Here is a 10,656-nt window from a genome sequence, read left to right on the forward strand (position 1 = left end):
TACATCGTTAACAACCACCACGCCCAAGAATGAGCTGGGAGTAACCTGCATAGGTCGCCACACATTCTGGCCCGTACAGAGTGTGCCCACAAAGCTCGGCAGAACACCAACTGCAGCAACACGAAACAAAATAGCAATAGCACAATCAGCGCCATTTCATCCTGTGCGCTTGGGACCTGGGTGCCACACAAGCAGACACCCTGTGCTATTGCCTAAAATCTCTCTCCATATCTTAACTAACTTCTCATTCATATTTATTTACAAGTTACATAGGATTTGCCTACAGACTGCAATTTCTAGGGTAACTGCAACACCACTTTCTGCATTTTTCCCCCTGTTAACTCATAATAGGAAGGGTATGGAAGCTTTATAGAGGGTACAGAGGAGATCATGAGGTGAGGTTGAGAGAGATAGTGCTTTTTTCTTTGGAACAGAGAATGAGAAGTGTCTGAGATGATAAAGAGGTATAGATCAGATGGGGAGCCAGCACATTTTCCCACAGTGGTGACAACTAATTTCAGAGGGCAAAATTTTAGCATGATTGGAGGAAACTATAGGAGGATGTCAGAAGCTTTTTTCTACACAGAATGGTAAATGCATGGAACACTCTACTGTGAGCGGTGGGAGAGGCAGGTCCATTAGAATCTCTTTGATAGACAGTTGGATAAAAGAAAAGTGGTTGCTCTATGAGAGAGAAGCATTAGGTTTATCTTGGAATAGGTTAAAAGGTCAGCTGAAGGGCCTGCAATGTTCTACGTTCAAGGTGCGCGCTCACGGGACTGGACGCAAGTGTGGAAAAAATGGCAGACTCTCTCTGTCACGGTAAGTGCTAGTAAGGACTTGATCTCAGGAGCAGGGGAAAGACAGGCTCCCCATGAAGAGACAGAAGCAAGAGATTAGACATGGGAATACCAACAGAACATCGGGGCCACAGCTGAACGGCACTGCGAGATAAATTACCCTCCCGAACACACTGTAGGGGGACCGCTTGCAGAGCACAAAGAGAGTCCCCTTGAAATAATCATAGAATGCGGGGATCGTGCCATTCACAATTAACTTGACAAGATTAAACCGAAAGTGGCAGGGCTGAGCAGCTCAAATATTAGTAAATACAGGGGCTCGAGAAACTCAGAAGCCCAAAGCTCTATGGCAAGCCACAGAGGCCCTCAGGGCTCATAGCAGATATGGGACAATCTGTCTGCATGGCACGCAAACAAAAACTTTTTGTAGTATCTTGGTATATGTGACAATAATAAAACTATTACCAGTTTTTCCAGAGAAGGGACTGCCAGAGACAGAGCCCTGGTGAGGAAGAGTGTAGGAACTGGGTCCCCTGCAAGCTGACAGACAACAGGAAGGCTTCTCGTAAATTTTCCAAATTATACAAGGTAGCCTGGATTATTGTGTCTAACTCACTGAGCAGCTATACAAATGAATGTCTCTTTAACACACATAAAAATTGCTGGTGAACGCAGCAGGCCAGGCAGCATCTATAGGAAGAGGAAGGGTCCCGACGAAGGGTCTCGGCCCGAAACGTCGACTGTTCCTCTTCCTAGAGATGCTGCCTGGCCTGCTGCGTTCACCAGCAATTTTTATGTGTGTTGCTTGAAATTCCAGCATCTGGAGATTTCCTCGTGTTTGCGATCCCAATAGAGGTGCCAGTCTTTGAGATCCAAGTCTGTTTAATGTCATTTCCAGTACAAAAATGTAAAGGAGAACAAAATAATTGTTACTCTAGATCAGAGGCAGCACAAAAAAATCATAATAAGATAATGAACACATAAATAATAAAAAAAACATAATAAATATAAATACACAAGATGGGTTATATACATAGATTGATTGTATACCATAATGTGAAGATAGCACAGGAGTGTTTGTACATAAGGTGACTCTGACAAGAAATGATAAAGTAGTGGTGGTGGGGGGTGTGGAGGGGTGGGTTTGTATTTGGAGGTATTGATCAGCATTACTGCTTAGGGGAGTAACTATTTTTCAATCTGGTGGTACTGGTGTGGATGCTAAAGCCTGATTTATACTTCTGTGTCAACTCGACGCCGTAACCTACGCAAGTGGCCTACGCACGTTGTGAGCATTTATACTTGTGCATTGGTGTGTCTGCGTCGCTCTGCAATTCGGGCACATCACGCATGCACACACACCTGCCCGTGCAGGGCTTCATGTTCATGGTAGTCTTTCTCGGGGTAAACAAGTTTAAAGCGAGTGTCTTTTTTCGTAAAAGTGAAATGTCCCCTCCATAATTTCGGAGGTCTGTAAAGCTTTATGGAAAGCACTGCAGCCAGAGTTCCTTCCCTGCCCTTCAGTCGCCCAATGGGAAGCTATTGCAACGTTTAGAGGAAATGCGATGCTACCAAGCTGACCAATCACAGCTGTTGCGGTCTGCGTTGCCGCGACGCGTGGTTACATTTTGGGAGAGGTGCGCGTCAGGCTCTCGTGTAGGGATCCGCGTCGGCTCTGCATAGGGTTTGCGGTGACGCAGTACTTACGGCGTCGAGTTGACACAGAAGTATATATCAGGCTTAAGTGGTCATCTCCCTAATTGGCGGGGAACAAACAATCCCTAAGCAGGATGGGTGGGTCCTTCATGACGTTACTGGTCCTCTCCTGGCATTTTTCTGCATATACGTCCTTGATGGAGGGTAGGCTGGTGCTGGTGATGTGTTGGGCAGTTTTAACCACTCATTGTAAAGCAGCAGGGCAGTTTCCACACTATGCAGTAATGCAGCTGGTCAGGAAGCTCTCTACTGCGCATCTATAGAATGACGTGAGTATGGCTGTGCATGGCCCAGCTCTCTTCAGTCTCCTCAGAAAGAAGAGGCATTGGTGAGCTTTCCTGCTTGTGTAAAATGTGTTACTGGTCCATGAGCGGTTGTGCGAGATGCCCACTCCCAGGAGTTTGAAACTGTTCACAGTTTCCACTGCTGTGATCTAACTTGCAGCAATGGCTACAGATTTGCAGCTGCGGGTATCAGCCAGTGCTTGGGTTGGCCACAAGTGAGAACCATAATAAAACACATTCTGATTGATTGTGCTTCATGACATAAAAACAAAATATTGAAAATGCTTGAAATATAAAATAAAAACAGAAAGAAAAGCTTGCTAGAAATATTTGGTCAATTCCCACGTGTCAATTGTTTTTGGCATTTTATATTTATCCTTAAATCCATTTGAAGACAGCAGTAGTAAAATGCCTTGGGAATCAATATGAACCAGGCAAGCATGATAACATTATTACCACTCATACCATTTTTCCTTGGTCTCAACACTACCATAAAATTAAGTTTATACTGGTAAGATGATCGCAACATTTGAGAGCAGTAAAACCTTCGATGTGCAAGTATATTGAATTTCCCTGTTGTTATTGCTTTCATACGGTACACTAACTTCTCAAAGGCCTGATGTTGCAAATGAGCAAAACTTGTTTTAATTATATTGGAGTGCTTGAGCATGCTCCAGTATACCGAGGCTCAAGACTTACAAAGAAGGTGTACAAGATGACAAGAGGCATTCATTGAGTGCTCAGCCAGAAACTTCTTTCCCTAAGGTAGAAATGGCAAAAACGAGGGGCGATGTCAAAGATAAGTGTTTTTTTTTACATAGCGGCACAAGAAACTGTGCAGATACTGGCAATCCAGAGTTCATTCAGCCAGAGACTCATTCCACCAGGATGCAGCACTGAGCGTCACGAGAAGTCATTCCTGCCTGTGGCCATCAAACTTTGCAGCTCCTCCCTTGGAGGGTTGGACACCCTGGGCTGGGCCAATGGGCTGGTCCTGGACTTATTTCCGTCTGGCATGGTTTACATATTATTATTTGATTGTTTGTGGTTTTGTATTGCTATGTTTGCAATCTGTTCTTGGTTGGTGCAACTGTAATAAAAACTAATTTCCCTCGGAATCAATAAAGTATGTCTATCTATCTATCTACCTATCTATCTATGTAACACACACAGGTTGCTGGAGGAACTCGGCAGGTCAGGCAGCATCTATGAAGAGGAAAGGAAGTGATGCCGAATCGGGCTGAGAAATTTTACTCAGACGGGTTGGCGCGTGGAATGCGTTGCCAGGAGTGATGGAGGGAAACATACAAACCCAACGAAGAGACTTTTAGATAGGTACATGGATAGATTGCTCTGTGGGAAGGAAGGGATAGATTGATCTTGGGGTAGGTTAAAGTGTTTCCACTACATTGTGGGCTGAAGGACCTGTACTGTGTTCTACTGTTCTATCTTCTAAGTAAAATGTACAAAAGAAATATCATGAGCTGGTTCCAACATCTGATAAGGAATGTCCCCTTAAAGTTGCTTGTCAGCCTCCCTTTATTTTGCTCCCATGTGTACCCAAGTTGTCCGCGTCCTGCTTTCATTACTGACAGAGAACAAAACCAGGAATACTGTGGCCGTGACTGTATTTCAGCTATCATACCTGTGGTAAGTTTCGCATGGTTTCCAAGTGGTTTTGTACTTCTGAAGTGATTTGTTTGGTGGAAATGAAGACCAAAGTTGGATTGAATTGCAGGGCTATTGGTAGAATGGTGATATTGGAATTATTTCATCCCTTTCACTGTTTTCACCCCGTCAAGATATGGAGCAGAATTCTTTTTTTTAAACATCTGATGTGTTAATGACTTGAGACAGGCAGGTAGCAGTTTGCTAAAAAAAAAATCAATTAGCTTGGAGGTTAGATGTGACAAGGAGCAAACTTGTTTTATAGTCATCACCAACAGCAATGAACACTGCACAGGTCAATATCACGAATTCCTCATGAGAAAACACTGGACCAGAGGGCAAACTGGTCAGAGACTAGCAGACATTTGTTGTGACGAGAAGGGAGGTGAACAAGATTTGGAATGAATCATATATTGTTCAGCACTAGTTCCAACTCTGTACCTTTCCCTTTAGTAATTGATGCCATTATTGTCAAACAGCGGTTGTAAGTGACAAACAGTAAGCGACTGATGTAGCACATTAACAACCTACTGCCTACCAACTGCTCATCGAAAGTCTGAATACAACAAATTTTTACATCATATGTTAATGATAATAAACTTGACTTCAAATTCCACTGTGGCAACCTCCCCCGACCTCTTTATTCTGGCATTTCCCCCCTTCCTTTCTAGTCCTGAAGAAGGATCTCGGTCCAACTCATCGACTGTTTATTCCTCTCCATTGATGCTGCCTGACCTGCTGAGTTCCTCCAGCATTTTGCGTGCGTTGCTGTGGAATTTTAATGCAGTTAATAATCTGGGATCTAAAAAAAACTGCTAGCCTCATTAATAAGTGCACTATAAAAACACTGAATTGTAGTAAAAATCCATTTGGTTCACTAATGTTCTTTGGAGAAGTATATCCACCAACATTACTTGGCCCAGGCCTACCTTTAAATCTAGGGTCATCCCAGGTGATTATCTCTCAAATGACGTTTGATGTGGTTTATCAAGACTATAATTGTACCATTACATTCAAACAGAGATGGAACAAAACAGAACAGATCACCTAGAATTGACCTAGCACTGAATTCAGATCCAGCAAAGTTGCTCCACTCCCAGGTGACTATGCAAAGTCCTGCTCACATCTGAGAACTGGAGTCTAAAGTGGGAAAGCTACACTGATTGAGCAGTAGCTTGACCAGACTTATTCATAGAATCTGTGTCAGACTTCTGTCATAATCCCTGGTTTGTCCTGTCTCACCAGCACAACATTGAAAGCATTTAATAGGTAGTAGGATCTTGTCCCCGTTACAGCCCCTGCCTATAACAACTTTAAGCCTCTGACAGCCAAGTGCAGCTCCAGGTCTTAACATGTGGCTCAGCTACCAAGCCTGATGGAACCAATCCTACTGTCAGAAAAAAGGGCAAAGGTGGATTACTGGCGCCTTAAAACCAGTGGCTTCAGCCAGATGGGGCTCGTAGTCATGGTTGGCAGCTCATCTAGGGGAAGAAAAACTCTGATCTCAAACCACCGCTGCCTTGTGGCTATACTAACTCATGGGGAAGGCTTCAGGAGTAAACCCTGAGGGAAAAATCTGGAACTTGAGTCCCTAAGGCAGTCCTACCTTAAGTCAACGTTGACTGGCAACTCCTGTAACACTTCTGGTACCTAACTGTATCAGTCTCTGCTGTTTCTCTGGGTTCATTGATATATGGAGAGGGGGAGCTTGCTGCACGGGCAACAACTTGCTCTCCATATCGTACTACTCAGGCTTGCGTATTAGACAGCTAGGACGCAATATGCATTGTCAACTCTGACCAGTGGAGGCCCTCGCCTGTCTCATCAAAAGGGTAGAATCACATTAGCCATGGGCCAGGAAACCACCTCCTCATTACCACTCACAGTTCTCCTTTCATCGACGAATCAGTGGTCCTCAATACTGGACAACAGGAGAAACACTAGGAATAGCTTGGACATGGAATAGACATCGTGTGGAAGACTTCAATATCCAATATCCAACACAAAGAAAGGGTTGGTAACAGCACCACGGACTTAGTCAAAGGGCACAGCTGCAAGATTTGGGTCTTTGCAGAAAGTGAGTGAATCACCTTGAGGAATAAAGCTCATATTGGCTCATTCATTTATGCCAATGATTTTAGCTGCTTCACCAATAACCTCCCTTCTATCATAAGGTTAGTTGTTTGTAGATGATTATATAATTTTCCATTTCATTTGCCACTCTTTAGGAATTGAAATAGTTCATACCTATGTGCAGCAAGATCCAGACCTTATTTAGGCATTGGCTGATGTTTAGCAAGGAACTTTCATGCCACATAAAGTGGTCGAGCAATGACCTTCTCCTGCAAGGCAGAGACTAACCTCTTACCTTTGACTCCAATGGCATTACCATCATTGAAACTGCTACCATCAAAATCCTGTGGGTCGCCAATGACAGATTAAAGGTCGGTGAAGATGATGAGGAACAAAGTGAGTGAACGAAACCTTTCCACTGACAGATCACATCTTAGGACGATGATGGAACATTCATCGCATCCCAAATGAGTGCAGTGGCAATAAGTTTGATTTCAATACCATTCAGGTTAAAACAGACCATTTATCTGTTGTACCATCTATCATCCTAAAGTTTCATTCCTTTCGTCATCTGCACTTGGTAGCAAGTGTTTTTTTGCGGACAGCATCTCCCAAATCTGAAACCCCTATGATAAAGAACAGTAGGAAAATGGGAATGTCACCGTTTGCAGGTTTCCTTCCAGATCACACATCATCTTGGAATATGTTGTTTATTTCCTTAATATTGCTGGGTCTAATTTCTGGATTGCCTTGACCTAAAGTGGGAGCACCTTCACCAGAAGGATTACTGTGGTTCTCAATCGTAGGTGAGAATGAGCTTAAAATTCTAGGCTTCTCTGTGATACCCTAACCCTGAAAATGCATAAATAAACACCTGTTTTCTCCACTGAATGTACTGTAAAATAACCGCTTATTTACCATAAAGTTCCTTCATTGGTTTCTTACTTTCAAATGTTTATGTGCTATACATCGAGGACAGCATCCAAAGGCACATATCCAAATTATAGGTCTGCAGCAACTTTCTGCTTTATCTTAACAACGCTATTGATCAAAAAAATCCATACTCCAATTCCCCGAAACATTAAATTGTTGATTATGAAAGTTAATAAAAGTAAGGCCGTCGCACGAATCCTGCTGTCACTGCAATATCTTTAACACTGAGTTTAACATCCTTAACTATTGTTTCATTAAATATAGTCTGGAGTTAGAGGGTCAGACCCTGGAATATTAAGCTTTCATTTCCTGACCCACTGCTTGCTGTGCTTTCTGTATCTTGGGCAACATTATCAATCATCAGCTCTCCCTCTCTCCTTTTGTAGCTAAAATACCTTTGAGCTAGATCTCATTTTCAGAACCACCAACATACAATCTTTTCAACTGCAGTAGGTTTCTTTGCAAGCACTGTGAAACGGCAAGATCTGCAGTTACAGATGTATTTGGAAGGATGAATCTATTAATAGTGAATCTGAATTGAATTAAATTTACTGCTTACATCCTTCAAATACATGAGGAGAAAAATCTTTACGTTACGTCTCCATTCAAATGTGCAATGTGCAATTTATAGTAATTTATAACCTAAATATTATGTACAACAGGATGGTCAATATAACAGAAATACTGTTGTGTCAGCATGAGTTAAAGCAATCTGACGGCCTGGTGGAAGAACCTGTCCCGGAGCCTTTTGGTCCTGGCTTTCATGCTGTAGTACCATTTCCCAGATGGTAGCAGCTGGAACAGTTTGTGGTTGGGGTGACTCAGGTCTCCAATGATCCTTCAGGCCCTTTTTATACACCTGTCTCTATAAATGTAATGAATCATGGGAAGTTCACATCTACAGATGTGCTGGGCTGTCTGCACTACTCTCTGCAGAGTCCTGCGATTAAGGGAGGTACAGTTCCCGTACCAGGCAGTGATGCAGCCAGTCAGGATGCTCTCAGTTGTGCCCCTATAGAAATCTGACATTCAGAATTCTAAAAAAATTATCAAATTGAAATGCATGATTAGAAAAATAAATTTCATTTAAGCAGGACTGCATAGAAGAAGTAAATTATATAAAATATATCTTTCCCTCCTCACTTTAAACACTTTAATTTTGGATTCCACTATCCTGGGAAAAAGACCACGTTTATCCATCTTACCTATTCCCTCAGCCTCAGTCTTCTTTAATCCAGGGAAAAGAGACCCACATATTCTAGTTTCCACTTTAACTCAAACCTTTTGTTCCAGCAACAACCCTATGAATCTTTCCTGTACTCTTTCTTTCTTGCCCTTGCAAAGGTTTGGTGGTTGGAGCTGCGTACAATATTCCAGGTGCAGTCTCTCCACCATCCAACACAGGTGTACAAGCTCCAGTACTCAGTGCTATGTCATTGTCTGTCTGTGTCACTGCTGTCATGAAACTATGAAGCAGAATCTGAATCAGGTTCATTATCACTGTCATATGCTGTAAAGGTTGCTGTGGGTGAGGCAGCAATCCAGAAAACTTCACCATGTTACAATCAGAAATATAGAAAAAAGTCAGTAGTGCAAATAAAGAGCAAGAGAGTGAGGTAGTGTTCGTGGGTTCATAGACCATTCAGAAATCTGGTGGCAGAGGGGAAGAAGCGGTTCCTAACAATTTGAGCGTTTGTCTTCAGGCTCCTGTACTTCAACCCTGATGGTAGTAATGAGAAGAGAGCATGTCCTGGATGGTGAGGGTCCTCAATGATAGATGTTGCCTTCTTGAGGCATTGCCTTTTGAAGATGTCCTCGGTGATGGGGAGGCTAGTGTCTATGATGGAGCTGCTGAGTTCGCTCTGCATAGTACCCCTAGGCCTCTCTGTTTTTTTACAACATCCCCCAGGGCATTTTAATTTCCTGTCTATGTCCTGACCTGGTTTAACTTCCCAAAAATAGGAAAGAGAAGACTCCAGAGAGAAAAAAAATAAAGATTACAAATGTTCCATGGACACCCTGGGAAGTTCACAATTTATCTCTCATTCACTATCAGGGTCAGGAAAAGTATGGACTGACAGATGGAAAGGGGAAAAGCTGAGCCATGTGAAAGGTCTGGAAAATTATCACTCATCTTCCTCAGCTAGATTGACACAGATTTTGATGTCTTCAATTATAGAAACTAAAGCTATGATTGATTCTCAAATATCACCATTACTGAGCATACAGCTATGAGAGCAGGAAAAGAAGCTGTGTGTCCAATTGTAATTGACCATGTCATCAGTGACAATTTAATACAAACGCAATAGACCATTAGCCATGTGCCCAGAGGGAAGACCAGCCAGGTTTGATTTATCTTGAAAGGACGAAAGGATATTGAATTAGGTTTGATAACTTTATAATGTGAACGGAGACAATCTGTGGCTTCATCTTAAGAGAAAAAAATTACAGATAATATTGCAATTTTGTCTTCAGTAATGTGAGTGTGTGTGTGGGAGGTAGATGATTGAGGATGCTATGTCCAACGAATGCTCAATCTTATTTAAAATAGCAGTAATTCTTAAAACATAGTCATTCTTTAATATATGTGGATTAATTTCATGTAAAACACCCTTTCTACTAATTAATGCCATTATTTGTTTATTTTGTAAGATGAGAACCAGTGTGCCAGAACAGAGAGTGGAGAGATTGTTGAGACAGATGTTGTTAAGATCTTAGACAAATTCAAGAAGCAAAAGATTGAGCATGGTGCGACTAATGTTCTGAGTTGTGTACATTTCAATACAAGAAGTATTGTAGCAGAGGTGGATGATTCAGGGCATGGATCAACATATGGAACAGTGACATTGTTGCCATTAGTGAGACTTGGTTGAAGAAGGGGCAGGACTGGCAGCTCAATATTCTGGGGTTCCGTTGTTTTAGATGTGATAGATTGGGAGGGATTAAAGGGGAAGGGGTGGCATTACTAGTCAGGGAAAATGTCGCGGCAGTACTCAATCAGTATAGACTGGAGAACTTGTCTAGTGAGGTTTTATGGGTGGAACTGAGGAATAAGAAAGGTATGATCATGTTAATGGGGCTATATTACAGGCCACCGAACTACCTGTAGGATTTAGAGGAACAAATTTGTAGAGAGATCACAGACTGTTGCAAGAAACATAAGGTTGTTATAGTAGGTGACT

Source organism: Mobula birostris, chromosome 17 (genome assembly GCF_030028105.1).
Source record: "Mobula birostris isolate sMobBir1 chromosome 17, sMobBir1.hap1, whole genome shotgun sequence".
Classification (NCBI taxonomy): domain Eukaryota; kingdom Metazoa; phylum Chordata; class Chondrichthyes; order Myliobatiformes; family Myliobatidae; genus Mobula; species Mobula birostris.